This window comes from Ovis canadensis, chromosome 20 (genome assembly GCF_042477335.2).
Source record: "Ovis canadensis isolate MfBH-ARS-UI-01 breed Bighorn chromosome 20, ARS-UI_OviCan_v2, whole genome shotgun sequence".
Classification (NCBI taxonomy): Eukaryota; Metazoa; Chordata; class Mammalia; order Artiodactyla; family Bovidae; genus Ovis; species Ovis canadensis.
The window spans coordinates 5,766,336-5,789,111 of NC_091264.1; positions in this window are offsets into that span (position 1 = coordinate 5,766,336).

The window sequence follows — 22,776 nt, forward strand, 5'->3', positions numbered from 1 at the left end:
GGCCGGAACCTGAGGATTCCTCTCCAGTGCTGACATGGATCTTGGGGTACTTCTGGAGTCTCCCCAGGATAATCAGTCCTCGTCTCGAATGCGAGCATGCACTTGCGCTTTCCTCCAGAGCGGTAGCAGCAGTGTCACGCAGTCCGCCGCGTGGATCAAAGGATCTATGGTTTTCCCTCGAGTCTTTCCCACGAGGCTTTCCCACGAGGCTTTCCCACAGGGCTGTCCCACGTGCACACGTTGTGGGAGTAGATCCTCGTCTTGAACGTCAAGGCAGTGCAGGGAAAACAGGTTCCTCTGGAATGGACTGACACATCTGGGGGACTCTTGGAATGGTGGCACGACCCTGGAGTTCCTCTCGCCTTTCCTGTGGAGAGTGCCTCCTCTTGAGATGCGACGGGAACGCCGGGAAATCTTTCCCTACGAAACAGGGAAAGGATCCCTCATCTCGAGCTAGGAGGCGGAAACGGGGCTCCCCTGGATGTGTGCGGGACCCAAGTGCTTCCTCTCGAGTGGAGACGGGTATGTCGGGGAACTTCTTGAGTTGCAGCAAGGGTGTGAAGGACCCTTTGGACGTTCCAGTGGTTAGACGTGATTAGCCTCGAGAAGCCTCAGCGGAAATGGGCCTCATCGCGCCTGGAGGGCAAAACCTCCTGGATTTTCTCGAGTTGCGGCAGGTGCTCTCGACTTACGACGCGGACCTCAGGGACCCGCTCTGGTGGCCTCAGGAAAGGCCAGTCCCCATGCGAGTTCCTCGGGGACTTCTGGGGATTCCTCTCCCGTCGATGCCGGGGCCTAAGACCTTGTGTGGAGTCGGGGCCGGAACCTGAGGATTCCTCTCCAGTGCTGACATGGATCTTGGGGTACTTCTGGAGTCTCCCCAGGGGAGTCAGTCCTCGTCTCGTATGCGGGCATGCACTTGCGCTTTCCTCCAGAGCGGTAGCAGCTGTGTCACGCAGTCCGCCGCGTGGATCAAAGGATCTATGGTTTTCCCTCGAGTCTTTCCCACGAGGCTTTCCCACGAGGCTTTCCCACAGGGCTGTCCCACGTGCACACGTGGTCGGAGTCGATCCTCGGCTTGAACGTCAAGGCAGTGCAGGGAAAACAGGTTCCTCTGGAATGGACTGACACATCTGGGGGACTCTTGGAATGGTGTCACGACCCTGGAGTTCCTCTCGCCTTTCCTGTAGAGAGCGCCTCCTCTTGAGATGCAACGGGAACGCCGGGAATTCTTTCCCTACGAAACAGGGAAAGGATCCCTCATCTCGAGCTAGGAGGCGGAAACGGGGCTCCCCTGGATGTGTGCGGGACCCACGTGCTTCCTCTCGAGTGGAGACGGGTATGTCGGGGAACTTCTTGAGTTGCAGCAAGGGTGTGAAGGACCCTTTAGAAGTTCCAGTGGTCAGACGTGATTAGCCTCGAGAAGCCTCAGCGGAAATGGCCCTCATCTCGCCTGGAGGGCAAAACCTCCTGGATTTTCTCGAGTTGCGGCAGGTGCTCTCGACTTACTACGGGGACCTCAGGGACCCGCTCTGGTGGCCTCAGGAAATGCCAGTCCCCATGCGAGTTCCTCGGGGGCCTCTCAGGATTCCTCTCCCGTCGATGCCGGGGCCTAAGACCTTGTGTGGAGTCGGAGCCGGAACCTGAGGATTCCTCTCCAGTGCTGACATGGATCTTGGGGTATTTCTGGAGTCTCCCCAGGGGAGTCAGTCCTCGTCTCGAATGCGGGCATGCACTTGCGCTTTTCTCCAGAGCGGTAGCAGCAGTGTCACGCAGTCCGCCGCGTGGATCAAAGGATCTATGGTTTTCCCTCGAGGCTTTCCCACGAGGCTTTCCCACAGGGCTGTCCCACGTGCACACGTGGTGGGAGTAGATCCTCGGCTTGAACGTCAAGGCAGTGCAGGGAAAACAGGTTCCTCTGGAATGGACTGACACATCTGGGGGACTCTTCGAATGGTGGCACGACCCTGGAGTTCCTCTCGCCTTTCCTGTGGAGAGCGCCTCCTCTTGAGATGCGACGGGAACGCCGGGAATTCTTTCCCTACGAAACAGGGAAAGGATCCCTCATCTCCATCTAGGAGGCGGAAACGGGGCTCCCCTGGATGTGTGAGGGACCCCACGTGCTTCCTCTCGAGTGGAGACGGGTATGTCGGGGAACTTCTTGAGTTGCAGCAAGGGTGTGAAGGACCCTTTGGAAGTTCCAGTGGTTAGACGTGATTGGCCTCGAGAAGCCTCAGCGGAAATGGGCCTCATCGCGCCTGGAGGGCAAAACCTCCTGGATTTTCTCGAGTTGCGGCAGGTGCTCTCGACTTACGACGGGGACCTCAGGGACCCGCTCTGGTGGCCTCAGGAAAGGCCAGACCCATGCGAGTTCCTCGGGGGCCTCTCGGGATTCCTCTCCCGTCGATGCCGGGGCCTAAGACCTTGTGTGGAGTCGGGGCCGGAACCGGAGGATTCCTCTCCAGTGCTGACATGGATCTTGGGGTACTTCTGGAGTCTCCCCAGGATAATCAGTCCTCGTCTCGAATGCGAGCATGCACTTGCGCTTTCCTCCAGAGCGGTAGCAGCAGTGTCACGCAGTCCGCCGCGTGGATCAAAGGATCTATGGTTTTCCCTCGAGTCTTTCCCACGAGGCTTTCCCACGAGGCTTTCCCACAGGGCTGTCCCACGTGCACACGTGGTGGGAGTCGATCCTCGGCTTGAACGTCAAGGCAGTGCAGGGAAAACAGGTTCCTCTGGAATGGACTGACACATCTGGGGGACTCTTGGAATGGTGGCATGACCCTGGAGTTCCTCTCGCCTTTCCTGTGGAGAGCGCCTCCTCTTGAGATGCGACGGGAACGCCGGGAATTCTTTCCCTACGAAACAGGGAAAGGATCCCTCATCTCGAGCTAGGAGGCGGAAACGGGGCTCCCCTGGATGTGTGCGGGACCCCACGTGCTTCCTCTCGAGTGGGGACGGGTATGTCGTGGAACTTCTTGAGTTGCAGCAATCGTGTGAAGGACCCTTTGGAGTTCCAGTGGTTAGATGTGATTGGCCTCGAGAAGCCTCAGCGGAAATGGGCCTCATCTCGCCTGGAGGGCAAAACCTCCTGGATTTTCTCGAGTTGCGGCAGGTGCTCTCGACTTACGACGGGGACCTCAGGGACCCGCTCTGGTGGCCTCAGGAAAGGCCAGTCCCCATGCGAGTTTCACGGGGGCCTCTCGGGATTCCTCTCCCGTCGATGCCGGGGCCTAAGACCTTGTGTGGAGACGGGGCCGGAACCTGAGGATTCCTCTCCAGTGCTGACATGGATCTTGGGGTACTTCTGCAGTCTCCCCAGGGGAGTCAGTCCTCGTCTCGAATGCGGGCATGCACTTGCGCTTTCCTCCAGAGCGGTAGCAGCAGTGTCACGCAGTCCGCCGCGTGGATCAAAGGATCTATGGTTTTCCCTCGAGTCTTTCCCACGAGGCTTTCCCACAGGCTTTCCCACAGGGCTGTCCCACGTGCACACGTGGTGGGAGTCGATCCTCGGCTTGAACGTCAAGGCAGTGCAGGGAAAACAGGTTCCTCTGGAATGGACTGACACATCTGGGGGACTCTTGGAATGGTGGCACGACCCTGGAGTTCCTCTCGCCTTTCCTGTGGAGAGTGCCTCCTCTTGAGATGCGACGGGAACGACGGGTATTCTTTCCCTACGAAACAGGGAAAGGATCCCTCATCTCGAGCTAGGAGGCGGAAACGGGGCTCCCCTGGATGTGTGCGGGACACCACGTGCTTCATCTCGAGAGGAGACGGGTATGTCGGGGAACTTCTTGAGTTGCAGCAAGGGTGTGAAGGACCCTTTGGAAGTTCCAGTGGTTAGACATGATTGGCCTCGAGAAGCCTCAGCGGAAATGGGCCTCGTCTCGCCTGGAGGGCAAAACCTCCTGGATTTTCTCGAGTTGCGGCAGGTGCTCTCGACTTACGACGGGGACCTCAGGGACCCGCTCTGGTGGCCTCAGGAAAGGCCAGTCCCCATGCGAGTTCCTCGGGGGCCTCTCGGGATTCCTCTCCCGTCGATGCCGGGGCCTAAGACCTTGTGTGGAGTCGGGGCCGGAACCTGAGGATTCCTCTCCAGTGCTGACATGGATCTTGGGGTACTTCTGGAGTCTCCCCAAGGGAGTCAGTCCTCGTCTCGAATGCGGGCATGCACTTGCGCTTTCCTCCAGAGCGGTAGCAGCAGTGTCACGCAGTCCGATGCGTGGAGCAAAGGATCTATGGTTTTCCCTCGAGTCTTTCCCACGAGGCTTTCCCACGAGGCTTTCCCACAGGGCTGCCCCACGTGCACACGTGGTGGGAGTCGATCCTCGGCTTGAACGTCAAGGCAGTGCAGGGAAAACAGGTTCCTCTGGAATGGACTGACACATCTGGGGGACTCTTGGAATGGTGGCACGACCCTGGAGTTCCTCTCGCCTTTCCTGTGGAGAGCGCCTCCTCTTGAGATGCGACGGGAACGCCGGGAATTCTTTCCCTACGAAACAGGGAAAGGATCCCTCATCTCGAGCTAGGAGGCGGAAACGGGGCTACCCTGGATGTGTGCGGGACACCACGTGCTTCCTCTCGAGTGCAGACGGGTATGTCGGGGAACTTCTTGAGTTGCAGCAAAGGTGTGAAGGACCCTTTGGATGTTCCAGTGGTTAGATGTGATTGGCCTCGAGAAGCCTCAGCGGAAATGGGCCTCATCTCGCCTGGAGGTGAAAACCTCCTGGATTTTCTCGAGTTGTGGCAGGTGCTCTCGACTTACGACGGGGACCTCAGGGACCCGCTCTGGTGGCCTCAGGAAAGGCCAGTCCCCATGCGAGTTCCTCGGGGGCCTCTCGGGATTCCTCTCCCGTCGATGCCAGGGCCTAAGACCTTGTGTGGAGTCGGGGCCGGAACCTGAGGATTCCTCTCCAGTGCTGACATGGATCTTGGGGTACTTCTGGAGTCTCCCCAGGGGAGTCAGTCCTCGTCTCGAATGCGGGCATGCACTTGCGCTTTCCTCCAGAGCGGTAGCAGCAGTGTCACGCAGTCCGCCGCGTGGATCAAAGGATCTATGGTTTTCCCTCGAGTCTTTCCCTCGAGGCTTTCCCACGAGGCTTTCCCACAGGGCTGTCCCACGTGCACACGTGGTGGGAGTCGATCCTCGGCTTGAACGTCAAGGCAGTGCAGGGAAAACAGGTTCCTCTGGAATGGACTGACACATCTGGGGGACTCTTGGAATGGTGGCACGACCCTGGAGTTCCTCTCGCCTTTCCTGTGGAGAGCGCCTCCTCTTGAGATGCGACGGGAACGCCGGGAATTCTTTCCCTTCGAAACAGGGAAAGGATCCCTCTTCTCGAGCTAGGAGGCGGAAACGGGGCTCCCCTGGATATGTGCGGGACATCACGTGCTTCCTCTCGACTGGAGACGGGTATGTCGGGGCACTTCTTGAGTTGCAGCAATGGTGTGAAGGACCCTTTGGAAGTTCCAGTGGTTAGATGTGATTGGCCTCGAGAAGCCTCAGCGGAAATGGGCCTCATCTCGCCTGGAGGGCAAAACTTCCTGGATTTTCTCGAGTTGCGGCAGGTGCTCTCGACTTACGACGGGGACCTCAGGGACCCGCTCTGGTGGCCTCAGGAAAGGCCAGTCCCCATGCGAGTTCCTCATGGGCGTCTCGGGATTCCTCTCCCGTCGATGCCGGGGCCTAAGACCTTGTGTGGAGTCGGGGCCGGAACCTGAGGATTCCTCTCCAGTGTTGACATGGATCTTGGGGTACTTCTGGAGTCTCCCCAGGGGAGTCAGTCCTCGTCTCGAATGCGGGCATGCACTTGCGCTTTCCTCCATAGCGGTAGCAGCAGTGTCACGCAGTCCGCCGCGTGGATCAAAGGATCTATGGTTTTCCCTCGAGTATTTCCCACGAGGCTTTCCCACGAGGCTTTCCCACAGGGCTGTCCCACGTGCACACGTGGTGGGAGTCGATCCTCGGCTTGAACGTCAAGGCAGTGCTGGGAAAACAGGTTCCTCTGGAATGGACTGACACATCTGGGGGACTCTTGGAATGGTGGCACGACACTGGAGTTCCTCTCGCCTTTCCTGTGGAGAGCGCCTCCTCTTGAGATGCAACGGGAACACCGGGAATTCTTTCCCTACGAAACAGGGAAAGGATCCCTCATCTCGAGCTACGAGGCGGAAACGGGGCTACCCTGGATGTGTGCGGGACACCACGTGCTTCCTCTCGAGTGGAGACGGGTATGTCGGGGATCTTCTTGAGTTGCAGCAAGGGTGTGAAGGACCCTTTGGAAGTTCCAGTGGTTAGATATGATTGGCCTCGAGAAGCCTCAGCGGAAATGTGCCTCATCTCGCCTGGAGGGCAAAACCTCCTGGATTTTCTCGAGTTGCGGCAGGTGCTCTCGACTTACGATGGGGACCTCAGGGACCCGCTCTGGTGGCCTCAGGAAAGGCCAGTCCCCATGCGAGTTCCTCGGGGGCGTCTCGGGATTCCTCTCCCGTCGATGCCGGGGCCTAAGACCTTGTGTGGAGTCGGGGCCGGAACCTGAGGATTCCTCTCCAGTGCTGACATGGATCTTGGGGTACTTCTGGAGTCTCCCCAGGGGAGTCAGTCCTCGTCTCGAATGCGGGCATGCACTTGCGCTTTCCTCCAGAGCGGTAGCAGCAGTGTCACGCAGTCCGCCGCGTGGATCAAAGGATCTATGGTTTTCCCTCGAGTCTTTCCCATGAGGCTTTCCCACGAGGCTTTCCCACAGGGCTGTCCCCCGTGCACACGTGGTGGGAGTCGATCCTCGGCTTGAACGTCAAGGCAGTGCAGGGAAAACAGGTTCCTCTGAAATGGACTGACACATCTGGGGGACTCTTGGAATGGTGGCACGACCCTGGAGTTCCTCTCGCCTTTCCTGTGGAGAGCGCCTCCTCTTGAGATGCGACGGGAACGCCGGGAATTCTTTCCCTACGAAACAGTGAAAGGATCCCACATCTCGAGCTAGGAGGCGGAAACGGGGCTCCCCTGGATGTGTGCGGGACCCCACGTGCTTCCTCTCGAGTGGAGACGTGTATGTCGGGAAACTTCTTGAGTTGCAGCAAGGGTGTGAAGGACCCTTTGGAAGTTCCAGTGGTTAGATGTGATTGGCCTCGAGAAGCCTCAGCGGAAATGGGCCTCATCTCGCCTGGAGGGCAAAACCTCCTGGATTTTCTCGAGTTGCGGCAGGTGCTCTCGAGTTACGATGGGGACCTCAGGGAACCGCTCTGGTGGCCTGAGGAAAAGCCAGTCCCCATGCGAGTTCCTCGGGGGCGTCTCGGGATTCCTCTCCCGGCGATGCCGGGGCCTAAGACCTTGTGTGGAGTCGGGGCCGGAACCTGAGGATTCCTCTCCAGTGCTGACATGGATCTTGGGGTACTTCTGGAGTCTCCCCAGGGGAGTCAGTCCTCGTCTCGAATGCGGGCATGCATAGCGCTTTCCTCCAGAGCGGTAGCAGCAGTGTCACGCAGTCCGCCGCGTGGATCAATGGATCTATGGTTTTCCCTCGAGTCTTTCCCACGAGGCTTTCCCACGAGGCTTTCCCACAGGGCTGTCCCACGTGCACACGTGGTGGTAGTCGATCCTCGGCTTGAACGTCAAGGCAGTGCAGGGAATACAGGTTCCTCTGGAATGGACTGACACATCCGGGGGACTCTTGGAATGGTGGCACGACCCTGGAGTTCCTCTCGCCTTTCCTGTGGAGAGCGCCTCCTCTTGAGATGCGACGGGAACGCCGGGAATTCTTTCCCTACGAAACAGGGAAAGGATCCCTCATCTCGAGCTAGGAGGCTGAAACGGGGCTCCCCTGGATGTGTGCGGGACACCACGTGCTTCCTCTCGAGTGCAGACGGGTATGTCGGGGAACTCCTTGAGTTGCAGCAAGGGTGTGAAGGACCCTTTGGATGTTCCAGTGGTTAGATGTGAATGGCCTCGAGAAGCCTCAGCGGAAATGGGCCTCATCTCGCCTGGAGGTGAAAACCTCCTGGATTTTCTCGAGTTGCGGCAGGTGCTCTCGACTTACGACGGGGACCTCAGGGACCCGCTCTGGTGGCCTCAGGAAAGGCCAGTCCCCATGCGAGTTCCTCGGGGGCCTCTCGGGATTCCTCTCCCGTCGATGCCGGGGCCTAAGACCTTGTGTGGAGTTGGGGCCAGAACCTGAGGATTCCTCTCCAGTGCTGACATGGATCTTGGGGTACTTCTGGAGTCTCCCCAGGGGAGTCAGTCCTCGTCGAATGCGGGCATGCACTTGCGCTTTCCTCCAGAGCGGTAGCAGCAGTGTCACGCAGTCCGCTGCGTGGATCAAAGGATCTATGGTTTTCCCTCGAGTCTTTCCCACGAGGCTTTCCCACGAGGCTTTCCCACAGGGCTGTCCCACGTGCACACGTGGTGGGAGTCGATCCTCGGCTTGAACGTCAAGGCAGTGCAGGGAAAACAGGTTCCTCTGGAATGGACTGACACATTTGGGGGACTCTTGGAATGGTGGCACGACCCTGGAGTTCCTCTCGCCTTTCCTGTGGAGAGCGCCTCCTCTTGAGATGCGACAGGAACGCCGGGAATTCTTTCCCTACGAAACAGGGAAAGGATCCCTCATCTCGAGCAAGGAGGCGGAAACGGGGCTCCCCTGGATGTGTGCGGGACACCACGTGCTTCCTCTCGAGTGGAGACGGGTATGTCGGGGAACTTCTTGAGTTGCAGCAATGGTGTGAAGGACCCTTTGGAAGTTCCAGTGGTTAGATGTGATTGGCCTCGAGAAGCCTCAGCTGAAATGGGCCTCATCTCGCCTGGAGGGCAAAACCTCCTGGATTTTCTCGAGTTGCGGCAGGTGCTCTCGACTTACGACGGGGACCTCAGGGACCCGCTCTGGTGGCCTCAGGAAAGGCCAGTCCCCATGCGAGTTCCTCGGGGGCCTCTCGGGATTCCTCTCCCGTCGATGCCGGGGCCTAAGACCTTGTGTGGAGTCGGGGCCGGAACCTGAGGATTCCTCTCCAGTGCTGACATGGATCTTGGGGTACTTCTGGAGTCTCCCCAGGGGAGTCAGTCCTCGTCTCGAATGCGGGCATGCACTTGCGCTTTCCTCCAGAGCGGTAGCAGCAGTGTCACGCAGTCCGATGCGTGGAGCAAAGGATCTATGGTTTTCCCTCGAGTCTTTCCCACGAGGCTTTCCCACGAGGCTTTCCCACAGGGCTGCCCCACGTGCACACGTGGTGGGAGTCGATCCTCGGCTTGAACGTCAAGGCAGTGCAGGGAAAACAGGTTCCTCTGGAATGGACTGACACATCTGGGGGACTCTTGGAATGGTGGCACGACCCTGGAGTTCCTCTCGCCTTTCCTGTGGAGAGCGCCTCCTCTTGAGATGCGACGGGAACGCCGGGAATTCTTTCCCTACGAAACAGGGAAAGGATCCCTCATCTCGAGCAAGGAGGCGGAAATGGGGCTCCCCTGGATGTGTGCGGGACCCCACGTGCTTCCTCTCGAGTGGAGACGGGTATGTCGGGGAACTTCTTGAGTTGCAGCAAGGGTGTGAAGGACCCTTTGGAAGGTCCAGTGGTTAGATGTGATTGGCCTCGAGAAGCCTCAGCGGAAATGGGCCTCATCTCGCCTGGAGGGCAAAACCTCCTGGATTTTCTCGAGTTGCGGCAGGTGCTCTCGACTTACGACGGGGACCTCAGGGACCCGCTCTGGTGGCCTCAGGAAAGGCCAGTCCCCATGCGATTTCCTCGGGGGCCTCTCGAGATTCCTCTTCCGTCGATGCCGTGGCCTAAGACCTTGTGTGGAGTCGGGGCCGGAACCTGAGGATTTCTCTCCAGTGCTGACATGGATCTTGGGGTACTTCTGGAGTCTCCCCAGGGGAGTCAGTCCTCGTCTCGAATGCGGGCATGCACTTGCGCTTTCCTCCAGAGCGGTAGCAGCAGTGTCACGCAGTCCGCCGCGTGGATCAAAGGATCTATGGTTTTCCCTCGAGTCTTTCCCACGAGGCTTTCCCACGAGGCTTTCCCACAGGGCTGTCCCACGTGCACACGTGGTGGGAGTCGATCCTCGGCTTGAACGTCAAGGCAGTGCAGGGAAAACAGGTTCCTCTGGAATGGACTGACACATCTGGGGGACTCTTGGAATGGTGGCACGACCCTGGAGTTCCTCTCGCCTTTCCTGTGGAGAGCGCCTCCTCTTGAGATGCGACGGGAACGCCGGGAATTCTTTCCCTACGAAACAGGGAAAGGATCCCTCATCTCGAGCTAGGAGGCGGAAACGGGGCTACCCTGGATGTGTGCGGGACACCACGTGCTTCCTCTCGAGTGCAGACGGGTATGTCGGGGAACTTCTTGAGTTGCAGCAAGGGTGTGAAGGACCCTTTGGATGTTCCAGTGGTTAGATGTGATTGGCCTCGAGAAGCCTCAGCGGAAATGGGCCTCATCTCGCCTGGAGGTGAAAACCTCCTGGATTTTCTCGAGTTGTGGCAGGTGCTCTCGACTTACGACGGGGACCTCAGGGACCCGCTCTGGTGGCCTCAGGAAAGGCCAGTCCCCATGCGAGTTCCTCGGGGGCCTTTCGGGATTCCTCTCCCGTCGATGCCAGGGCCTAAGACCTTGTGTGGAGTCGGGGCCGGAACCTGAGGATTCCTCTCCAGTGCTGACATGGATCTTGGGGTACTTCTGGAGTCTCCCCAGGGGAGTCAGTCCTCGTCTCGAATGCGGGCATGCACTTGCGCTTTCCTCCAGAGCGGTAGCAGCAGTGTCACGCAGTCCGCCGCGTGGATCAAAGGATCTATGGTTTTCCCTCGAGTCTTTCCCTCGAGGCTTTCCCACGAGGCTTTCCCACAGGGCTGTCCCACGTGCACACGTGGTGGGAGTCGATCCTCGGCTTGAACGTCAAGGCAGTGCAGGGAAAACAGGTTCCTCTGGAATGGACTGACACATCTGGGGGACTCTTGGAATGGTGGCACGACCCTGGAGTTCCTCTCGCCTTTCCTGTGGAGAGCGCCTCCTCTTGAGATGCGACGGGAACGCCGGGAATTCTTTCCCTTCGAAACAGGGAAAGGATCCCTCTTCTCGAGCTAGGAGGCGGAAACGGGGCTCCCCTGGATGTGTGCGGGACATCACGTGCTTCCTCTCGACTGGAGACGGGTATGTCGGGGCACTTCTTGAGTTGCAGCAATGGTGTGAAGGACCCTTTGGAAGTTCCAGTGGTTAGATGTGATTGGCCTCGAGAAGCCTCAGCGGAAATGGGCCTCATCTCGCCTGGAGGGCAAAACTTCCTGGATTTTCTCGAGTTGCGGCAGGTGCTCTCGACTTACGACGGGGACCTCAGGGACCCGCTCTGGTGGCCTCAGGAAAGGCCAGTCCCCATGCGAGTTCCTCATGGGCGTCTCGGGATTCCTCTCCCGTCGATGCCGGGGCCTAAGACCTTGTGTGGAGTCGGGGCCGGAACCTGAGGATTCCTCTCCAGTGTTGACATGGATCTTGGGGTACTTCTGGAGTCTCCCCAGGGGAGTCAGTCCTCGTCTCGAATGCGGGCATGCACTTGCGCTTTCCTCCATAGCGGTAGCAGCAGTGTCACGCAGTCCGCCGCGTGGATCAAAGGATCTATGGTTTTCCCTCGAGTATTTCCCACGGGGCTTTCCCACGAGGCTTTCCCACAGGGCTGTCCCACGTGCACACGTGTTGGGAGTCGATCCTCGGCTTGAACGTCAAGGCAGTGCAGGGAAAACAGGTTCCTCTGGAATGGACTGACACATCTGGGGGACACTTGGAATGGTGTCACGACACTGGAGTTCATCTCGCCTTTCCTGTGGAGAGCGCCTCCTCTTGAGATGCGACGGGAACGCCGGGAATTCTTTCCCTACGAAACAGGGAAAGGATCCCTCATCTCGAGCTACGAGGCGGAAACGGAGCTCCCCTGGATGTGTGCGGGACCCCACGTGCTTCCTCTCGAGTGGAGACGGGTATGTCGGGGAACTTCTTGAGTTGCAGCAATGGTGTGAAGGACCCTTTGGAAGTTCCAGTGGTTAGATATGATTGGCCTCGAGAAGCCTCAGCGGAAATGGGCCTCATCTCGCCTGGAGGCCAAAACCTCCTGGATTTTCTCGAGTTGCGGCAGGTGCTCTCGACTTACGACGGGGACCTCAGGGACCCGCTCTGGTGGCCTCAGGAAAGGCCAGTCCCCATGCGAGTTCCTCGGGGCCTCTCGGGATTCCTCTCCCGTCGATGCCGGGGCCTAAAACCTTGTGTGGAGTCGGGGCCGGAACCTGAGGATTCCTCTCCAGTGCTGACGGGATCTTGGGGTACTTCTGGAGTCTCCCCAGGGGAGTCAGTCCTCGTCTCGAATGCGGGCATGCACTTGCGCTTTCCTCCAGAGCGGTAGCAGCAGTGTCACGCAGTCCGCCGCGTGGATCAAAGGATCTATGGTTTTCCCTCGAGTCTTTCCCAAGAGGCTTTCCCACGAGGCTTTCCCACAGGGCTGTCCCACGTGCACACGTGGTGGGAGTCGATCCTCGGCTTGAACGTCAAGGCAGTGCAGGGAAAACAGGTTCCTCTGGAATGGACTGACACATCTGGGGGACTCTTGGAATGGTGGCACGACACTGGAGTTCCTCTCGCCTTTCCTGTGGAGAGCGCCTCCTCTTGAGATGCAACGGGAACACCGGGAATTCTTTCCCTACGAAACAGGGAAAGGATCCCTCATCTCGAGCTAGGAGGCGGAAACGGGGCTACCCTGGATGTGTGCGGGACACCACGTGCTTCCTCTCGAGTGGAGACGGGTATGTCGGGGATCTTCTTGAGTTGCAGCAAGGGTGTGAAGGACCCTTTGGAAGTTCCAGTGGTTAGATATGATTGGCCTCGAGAAGCCTCAGCGGAAATGTGCCTCATCTCGCCTGGAGGGCAAAACCTCCTGGATTTTCTCGAGTTGCGGCAGGTGCTCTCGACTTACGATGGGGACCTCAGGGACCCGCTCTGGTGGCCTCAGGAAAGGCCAGTCCCCATGCGAGTTCCTCGGGGGCGTCTCGGGATTCCTCTCCCGTCGATGCCGGGGCCTAAGACCTTGTGTGGAGTCGGGGCCGGAACCTGAGGATTCCTCTCCAGTGCTGACATGGATCTTGGGGTACTTCTGGAGTCTCCCCAGGGGAGTCAGTCCTCGTCTCGAATGCGGGCATGCACTTGCGCTTTCCTCCAGAGCGGTAGCAGCAGTGTCACGCAGTCCGCCGCGTGGATCAAAGGATCTATGGTTTTCCCTCGAGTCTTTCCCATGAGGCTTTCCCACGAGGCTTTCCCACAGGGCTGTCCCCCGTGCACACGTGGTGGGAGTCGATCCTCGGCTTGAACGTCAAGGCAGTGCAGGGAAAACAGGTTCCTCTGAAATGGACTGACACATCTGGTGGACTCTTGGAATGGTGGCACGACCCTGGAGTTCCTCTCGCCTTTCCTGTGGAGAGCGCCTCCTCTTGAGATGCGACGGGAACGCCGGGAATTCTTTCCCTACGAAACAGTGAAAGGATCCCACATCTCGAGCTAGGAGGCGGAAACGGGGCTCCCCTGGATGTGTGCGGGACCCCACGTGCTTCCTCTCGAGTGGAGACGTGTATGTCGGGAAACTTCTTGAGTTGCAGCAAGGGTGTGAAGGACCCTTTGGAAGTTCCAGTGGTTAGATGTGATTGGCCTCGAGAAGCCTCAGCGGAAATGGGCCTCATCTCGCCTGGAGGGCAAAACCTCCTGGATTTTCTCGAGTTGCGGCAGGTGCTCTCGAGTTACGATGGGGACCTCAGGGAACCGCTCTGGTGGCCTGAGGAAAAGCCAGTCCCCATGCGAGTTCCTCGGGGGCGTCTCGGGATTCCTCTCCCGGCGATGCCGGGGCCTAAGACCTTGTGTGGAGTCGGGGCCGGAACCTGAGGATTCCTCTCCAGTGCTGACATGGATCTTGGGGTACTTCTGGAGTCTCCCCAGGGGAGTCAGTCCTCGTCTCGAATGCGGGCATGCATAGCGCTTTCCTCCAGAGCGGTAGCAGCAGTGTCACGCAGTCCGCCGCGTGGATCAATGGATCTATGGTTTTCCCTCGAGTCTTTCCCACGAGGCTTTCCCACGAGGCTTTCCCACAGGGCTGTCCCACGTGCACACGTGGTGGTAGTCGATCCTCGGCTTGAACGTCAAGGCAGTGCAGGGAATACAGGTTCCTCTGGAATGGACTGACACATCTGGGGGACTCTTGGAATGGTGGCACGACCCTGGAGTTCCTCTCGCCTTTCCTGTGGAGAGCGCCTCCTCTTGAGATGCGACGGGAACGCCGGGAATTCTTTCCCTACGAAACAGGGAAAGGATCCCTCATCTCGAGCTAGGAGGCTGAAACGGGGCTCCCCTGGATGTGTGCGGGACACCACGTGCTTCCTCTCGAGTGCAGACGGGTATGTCGGGGAACTCCTTGAGTTGCAGCAAGGGTGTGAAGGACCCTTTGGATGTTCCAGTGGTTAGATGTGAATGGCCTCGAGAAGCCTCAGCGGAAATGGGCCTCATCTCGCCTGGAGGTGAAAACCTCCTGGATTTTCTCGAGTTGCGGCAGGTGCTCTCGACTTACGACGGGGACCTCAGGGACCCGCTCTGGTGGCCTCAGGAAAGGCCAGTCCCCATGCGAGTTCCTCGGGGGCCTCTCGGGATTCCTCTCCCGTCGATGCCGGGGCCTAAGACCTTGTGTGGAGTTGGGGCCGGAACCTGAGGATTCCTCTCCAGTGCTGACATGGATCTTGGGGTACTTCTGGAGTCTCCCCAGGGGAGTCAGTCCTCGTCGAATGCGGGCATGCACTTGCGCTTTCCTCCAGAGCGGTAGCAGCAGTGTCACGCAGTCCGCCGCGTGGATCAAAGGATCTATGGTTTTCCCTCGAGTCTTTCCCACGAGGCTTTCCCACGAGGCTTTCCCACAGGGCTGTCCCACGTGCACACGTGGTGGGAGTCGATCCTCGGCTTGAACGTCAAGGCAGTGCAGGGAAAACAGGTTCCTCTGGAATGGACTGACACATTTGGGGGACTCTTGGAATGGTGGCACGACCCTGGAGTTCCTCTCGCCTTTCCTGTGGAGAGCGCCTCCTCTTGAGATGCGACAGGAAAGCCGGGAATTCTTTCCCTACGAAACAGGGAAAGAATCCCTCATCTCGAGCTAGGAGGCGGAAACGGGGCTCCCCTGGATGTGTGCGGGACACCACGTGCTTCCTCTCGAGTGGAGACGGGTATGTCGGGGAACTTCTTGAGTTGCAGCAATTGTGTGAAGGACCCTTTGGAAGTTCCAGTGGTTAGATGTGATTGGCCTCGAGAAGCCTCAGCGGAAATGGGCCTCATCTCGCCTGGAGGGCAAAACCTCCTGGATTTTCTCGAGTTGCGGCAGGTGCTCTCGACTTACGACGGGGACCTCAGGGACCCGCTCTGGTGGCCTCAGGAAAGGCCAGTCCCCATGCGAGCTCCTCGGGGGCCTCTCGGGATTCCTCTCCCGTCGATGCCGGGGCCTAAGACCTTGTGTGGAGTCGGGGCCGGAACCTGAGGATTCCTCTCCAGTGCTGACATGGATCTTGGGGTACTTCTGGAGTCTCCCCAGGATAGTCAGTCCTCGTCTCGAATGCGAGCATGCACTTGCGCTTTACTCCAGAGCGGTAGCAGCAGTGTCACGCAGTCCGCCGCGTGGATCAAATGATCTATGGTTTTCCCTCGAGTCTTTCCCACGAGGCTTTCCCACGAGGCTTTCCCACAGGGCTGTCCCACGTGCACACGTGGTGGGAGTCGATCCTCGGCTTGAACGTCAAGGCAGTGCAGGGAAAACAGGTTCCTCTGGAATGGACTGACACATCTGGGGGACTGTTGGAATGGTGGCACGACCCTGGAGATCCTCTTGCCTTTCCTGTGGAGAGCGCCTCCTCTTGAGATGCGACGGGAACGCCGGGAATTCTTTCCCTACGAAACAGGGAAAGGATCCCTCATCTCGAGCTACGAGGCGGAAACGGGGCTCCCCTGGATGTGTGCGGGACACCACGTGCTTCCTCTCGAGTGGAGACGGGTATGTCGGGGAACTTCTTGAGTTGCAGCAATGGTGTGAAGGACCCTTTGGAAGTTCCAGTGGTTAGATGTGATTGGCCTCGAGAAGCCTCAGCTGAAATGGGCCTCATCTCGCCTGGAGGGCAAAACCTCCTGGATTTTCTCGAGTTGCGGCAGGTGCTCTCGACTTACGACGGGGACCTCAGGGACCCGCTCTGGTGGCCTCAGGAAAGGCCAGTCCCCATGCGAGTTCCTCGGGGGCCTCTCGGGATTCCTCTCCCGTCGATGCCGGGGCCTAAGACCTTGTGTGGAGTCGGGGCCGGAACCTGAGGATTCCTCTCCAGTGCTGACATGGATCTTGGGGTACTTCTGGAGTCTCCCCAGGGGAGTCAGTCCTCGTCTCGAATGCGGGCATGCACTTGCGCTTTCCTCCAGAGCGGTAGCAGCAGTGTCACGCAGTCCGCCGCGTGGATCAAAGGATCTATGGTTTTCCCTCGAGTCTTTCCCACGAGGCTTTCCCACGAGGCTTTCCCACAGGGCTGTCCCACGTGCACACGAGGTGGGAGTCGATCCTCGGCTTGAACGTCAAGGCAGTGCAGGGAAAACAGGTTACTCTGGAATGGACTGACACATCTGGGGGACTCTTGGAATGGTGGCACGACCCTGGAGTTCCTCTCGCCTTTCCTGTGGAGAGCGCCTCCTCTTGAGATGCGACGGGAACGCCGGGAATTCTTTCCCTACGAAACAGGGAAAGGATCCCTCATCTCGAGCTAGGAGGCGGAAACGGGGCTCCCCTGGATGTGTGCGGGACCCACGTGCTTCCTCTCGAGTGGAGATGGGTATGTCGGGGAACTTCTTGAGTTGCAGCAAGGGTGTGAAGGACCCTTTGGAAGTTCCAGTGGTTAGACGTTGTTAGCCTCGAGAAGCCTCAGCGGAAATGGGCCTCATCTCGCCTGGAGGGCAAAACCTCCTGGATTTTCTCGAGTTGCGGAAGGTGCTCTCGACTTACGACGGGGACCTCAGGGACCCGCTCTGGTGGCCTCAGGAAAGGCCAGTCCCCATGCGATTTCCTCGGGGGCCTCTCGAGATTCCACTTCCGTCGATGCCGTGGCCTAAGACCTTGTGTGGAGTCGGGGCCGGAACCTGAGGATTCCTCTCCAGTGCTGACATGGATCTTGGGGTACTTCTGGAGTCTCCCCAGGGGAGTCAGTCCTCGTCTCGAATGCGGGCATGCACTTGCACTTTCCTCCAGAGCGGTAGCAGCAGTGTCACGCAGTCCGCCGTGTGGATCAAAGGATCTATGGTTTCCCTGGAGTCTTTCCCACGAGGCTTTCCCACGAGGCTTTCCCACAGGGCTGTCCCACGTGCACTCGTGGTGGAGGTCGATCCTCGGCTTGAACGTCAAAGCAGTGCAGGGAAAACAGGTTCCTCTGGAATGGACTGACACATCTGGGGGACTCTTGGAATGGTGGCACGACCCTGGAGTTCCTCTCGCCTTTCCTGTGGAGAGCGCCTCCTCTTGAGATGCGACGGGAACGCCGGGAATTCTTTCCCTATGAAACAGGGAAAGGATCCCTCATCTCGAGCTAGGAGGCGGAAACGGGGCTCCCCTGGATGTGTGCGGGACCCACGTGCTTCCACTCGAGTGGAGATGGGTATCTCGGGGAACTTCTGGAGTTGCAGCAAGGGTGTGAAGGACCCTTTGGAAGTTCCAGTGGTTAGACGTGATTAGCCTCGAGAAGCATCAGCGAAAATGGGCCTCATCTCGCCTGGAGGGCAAAACCTCCTGGATTTTCTCGAGTTGCGGCAGGTGCTCTCGACTTACGACGGGGACCTCAGGGACCCGCTCTGGTGGCCTCAGGAAAGGCCAGTCCCCATGCGAGTTCCTCGGGGGCCTCTCGGGATTCCTCTCCCGTCGATGCCGGGGCCTAAGACCTTGTGTGGAGTCGTGGCCGGACCTGAGGATTCCTCTCCAGTGCTGACATGGATCTTGGGGTACTTCTGGAGTCTCCCCAGGATAGTCAGTCCTCGTCTCGAATGCGAGCATGCACTTGCGCTTTACTCCAGAGCGGTAGCAGCAGTGTCACGCAGTCCGCCGCGTGGATCAAAGGATCTATGGTTTTCCCTCGAGTCTTTCCCACGAGGCTTTCCCACGAGGCTTTCCCACAGGGCTGTCCCACGTGCACACGTGGTGGGAGTCGATCCTCGGCTTGAACGTCAAGGCAGTGCAGGGAAAACAGGTTCCTCTGGAATGGACTGACACATCTGGGGGACTCTTGGAATGGTGGCACGACCCTGGAGATCCTCTTGCCTTTCCTGTGGAGAGCGCCTCCTCTTGAGATGCGACGGGAACGCCGGGAATTCTTTCCCTACGAAACAGGGAAAGGATCCCTCATCTCGAGCAAGGAGGCGGAAACGGGGCTCCCCTGGATGTGTGCGGGACTCCACGTGCTTCCTCTCGAGTGGAGACGGGTATGTCGGGGACCTTCTTGAGTTGCAGCAATGGTGTGAAGGACCCTTTGGAAGTTCCAGTGGTTAGATGTGATTGGCCTCGAGAAGCCTCAGCTGAAATGGGCCTCATCTCGCCTGGAGGGCAAAACCTCCTGGATTTTCTCGAGTTGCGGCAGGTGCTCTCGACTTACGACGGGGACCTCAGGGACCCGCTCTGGTGGCCTCAGGAAAGGCCAGTCCCCATGCGAGTTCCTCGGGGGCCTCTCGGGATTCCTCTCCCGTCGATGCCGGGGCCTAAGACCTTGTGTGGAGTCGGGGCCGGAACCTGAGGATTCCTCTCCAGTGCTGATATGGATCTTGGGGTACTTCTGGAGTCTCCCCAGGGGAGTCAGTCCTCGTCTCGAATGCGGGCATGCACTTGCGCTTTCCTCCAGAGCGGTAGCAGCAGTGTCACGCAGTCCGCCGCGTGGATCAAAGGATCTATGGTTTTCCCTCGAGTCTTTCCCAGGAGGCTTTCCCACGAGGCTTTCCCACAGGGCTGTCCCACGTGCACACGAGGTGGGAGTCGATCCTCGGCTTGAACGTCAAGGCAGTGCAGGGAAAACAGGTTCCTCTGGAATGGACTGACACATCTGGGGGACTCTTGGAATGGTGGCACGACCCTGGAGTTCCTCTCGCCTTTCCTGTGGAGAGCGCCTCCTCTTGAGATGCGACGGGAACGCCGGGATTTCTTTCCCTACGAAACAGGGAAAGGATCCCTCATCTCGAGCTAGGAGGCGGAAACTGGGCTCCCCTGGATGTGTGCGGGACACCACGTGCTTCCTCTCGAGTGGAGACGGGTATGTCGGGGAACTTCTTGAGTTGCAGCAATGGTGTGAAGGACCCTTTGGAAGTTCCAGTGGTTAGATGTGATTGGCCTCGAGAAGCCTCAGCGGAAATGGGCCTCATCTCGCCTGGAGGGCAAAACCTCCTGGATTTTCTCGAGTTGCGGCAGGTGCTCTCGACTTACGACGGGGACCTAAGGGACCCGCTCTGGTGGCCTCAGGAAAGGCCAGTCCCCATGCGAGTTCCTCGGGGGCCTCTCGGGATTCCTCTCCCGTCGATGCCGGGGCCTAAGACCTTGTGTGGAGTCGGGGCCGAAACCTGAGGATTCCTCTCTAGTGCTGACATGGATCTTGGGGTACTTCTGGAGTCTCCCCAGGGGAGTCAGTCCTCGTCTCGAATGCGGGCATGCACTTGCGCTTTCCTCCAGAGCGGTAGCAGCAGTGTCACGCAGTCCGCCGCGTGGATCAAAGGATCTATGGTTTTCCCTCGAGTCTTTCCCACGAGGCTTTCCCACGAGGCTTTCCCACAGGGCTGTCCCACGTGCACACGTGGTGGGAGTCGATCCTCCGCTTGAACGTCAAGGCAGTGCAGGGAAAAAAGGTTCCTCTGGAATGGACTGACACATCTGGGGGCTCTTGGAATGGTGGCATGACTGTGGAGTTCCTCTCGCCTTTCCTGTGGAGAGCGCCTCCTCTTGAGATGCGACGGGAACGCCGGGAATTCTTTCCCTACGAAACAGGGAAAGGATCCCTCATCTCGAGCTAGGAGGCTGAAACGGGGCTCCCCTGGATGTGTGCGGGACACCACGTGCTTCCTCTCGAGTGCAGACGGGTATGTCGGGGAACTTCTTGAGTTGCAGCAAGGGTGTGAAGGACCCTTTGGATGTTCCAGTGGTTAGATGTGATTGGCCTCGAGAAGCCTCAGCGGAAATGGGCCTCATCTCGCCTGGAGGTGAAAACCTCCTGGATTTTCTCGAGTTGCGGCAGGTGCTCTCGACTTACGACGGGGACCTCAGGGACCCGCTCTGGTGGCCTCAGGAAAGGCCCGTCCCCATGCGAGTTCCTCGGGGGCCTCTCGGGATTCCTCTCCCGTCGATGCCAGGGCCTAAGACCTTGTGTGGAGTGGGGGCCGGAACCTGAGGATTCCTCTCCAGTGCTGACATGGATCTTGGGGTACTTCTGGAGTCTCCCCAGGGGAGTCAGTCCCCGTCTCGAATGCGGGCATGCACTTGCGCTTTCCTCCAGAGCGGTAGCAGCAGTGTCACGCAGTCCGATGCGTGGATCAAAGGATCTATGGTTTTCCCTGGAGTCTTTCCCACGAGGCTTTCCCACGAGGCTTTCCCACAGGGCTGTCCCACGTGCACACGTGGTGGGAGTCGATCCTCGGCTTGAACGTCAAGGCAGTGCAGGGAAAACAGGTTCCTCTGGAATGGACTGACACATCTGGGGGACTCTTGGAATGGTGGCACGACCCTGGAGTTCCTCTCGCCTTTCCTGTGGAGAGCGCCTCCTCTTGAGATGCGACGGGAACGCCGGGAATTCTTTCCCTACGAAACAGGGAAAGGATCCCTCTTCTCGAGATACGAGGCGGAAACGGGGCTCCCCTGGATGTGTGCGGGACCCCACGTGCTTCCTCTCGAGTGGAGACGGGTATGTCGGGGAACTTCTTGAGTTGCAGCAATGGTGTGAAGGACCATTTGGAAGTTCCAGTGGTTAGATGTGATTGGCCTCGAGAAGCCTCAGCGGAAATGGGCCTCATCTCGCCTGGAGGGCAAAACCTCCTGGATTTTCTCGAGTTGCGGCAGGTGCTCTCGACTTACGACGGGGACCTCAGGGACCCGCTCTGGTGGCCTCAGGAAAGGCCAGTCCCCATGCGAGTTCCTCGGGGGCCTCTCGGGATTCCTCTCCCGTCGATGCCGGGGCCTAAGACCTTGTGTGGAGTCGGGGCCGGAACCTGAGGATTCCTCTCCAGTGCTGACATGGATCTTGGGGTACTTCTGGAGTCTCCCCAGGGGAGTCAGTCCTCGTCTCGAATGCGGGCATGCACTTGCGCTTTCCTCCAGAGCGGTAGCAGCAGTGTCACGCAGTCCGCCGCGTGGATCAAAGGATCTATGTTTTTCTCTCGAGTCTTTCCCACGAGGCTTTCCCACGAGGCTTTCCCACAGGGCTGTCCCACGTGCACACGTGGTGGGAGTCGATCCTCGGCTTGAACGTCAAGGCAGTGCAGGGAAAACAGGTTCCTCTGGAATGGACTGACACATCTGGGGGACTCTTGGAATGGTGGCACGACCCTGGAGTTCCTCTCGCCTTTCCTGTGGAGAGCGCCTCCTCTTGACATGCGACTTGAACGCCGGGAATTCTTTCCCTACGAAACAGGGAAAGGATCCCTCATCTCGAGCTAGGAGGCGGAAACGGGGCTCCGCTGGATGTGTGCGGGACCCACGTGCTTCCTCTCGAGTGGAGATGGGTATGTCGGGGAACTTCTTGAGTTGCAGCAAGGGTGTGAAGGACCCTTTGGAAGTTCCAGTGGTTAGACGTGATTAGCCTCGAGAAGCCTCAGCGGAAATGGGCCTCATCTCGCCTGGAGGGCAAAACCTCCTGGATTTTCTCGAGTTGCGGCAGGTGCTCTCGACTTACGACGGGGACCTCAGGGAACCGCTCTGGTGGCCTCAGGAAAGGCCAGTCCCCTTGCGAGTTCCTCGGGGGCCTCTCGAGATTCCTCTCCCGTCGATGCCGTGGCCTAAGACCTTGTGTGGAGTCGGGGCCGGAACCTGAGGATTCCTCTCCAGTGCTGACATGGATCTTGGGGTACTTCTGGAGTCTCCCCAGGGGAGTCAGTCCTCGTCTCGAATGCGGGCATGCACTTGCGCTTTCCTCCAGAGCGGTAGCAGCAGTGTCACGCAGTCGGCCGCGTGGATCAAAGGATCTATGGTTTTCCCTGGAGTCTTTCCCACGAGGCTTTCCCACAGGGCTGTCCCACGTGCACACGTGGTGGGAGTCGATCCTCGGCTTGAACGTCAAAGCAGTGCAGGGAAAACAGGTTCCTCTGGAATGGACTGACACATCTGGGGGACTCTTGGAATGGTGGCACGACCATGGAGTTCCTCTCGCCTTTCCTGTGGAGAGCGCCTCCTCTTGAGATGCGACGGGAACGCCGGGAATTCTTTCCCTATGAAACAGGGAAAGGATCCCTCATCTCGAGCTAGGAGGCGGAAACGGGGCTCCCCTGGATGTGTGCGGGACCCACGTGCTTCCACTCGAGTGGAGATGGGTATCTCCGGGAACTTCTGGATTTGCAGCAAGGGTGTGAAGGACCCTTTGGAAGTTCCAATGGTTAGACGTGATTAGCCTCGAGAAGCCTCAGCGAAAATGGGCCTCATCTCGCCTGGAGGGCAAAACCTCCTGGATTTTCTCGAGTTGCGGCAGGTGCTCTCGACTTACGACGGGGACCTCAGGGACCCGCTCTGGTGGCCTCAGGAAAGGC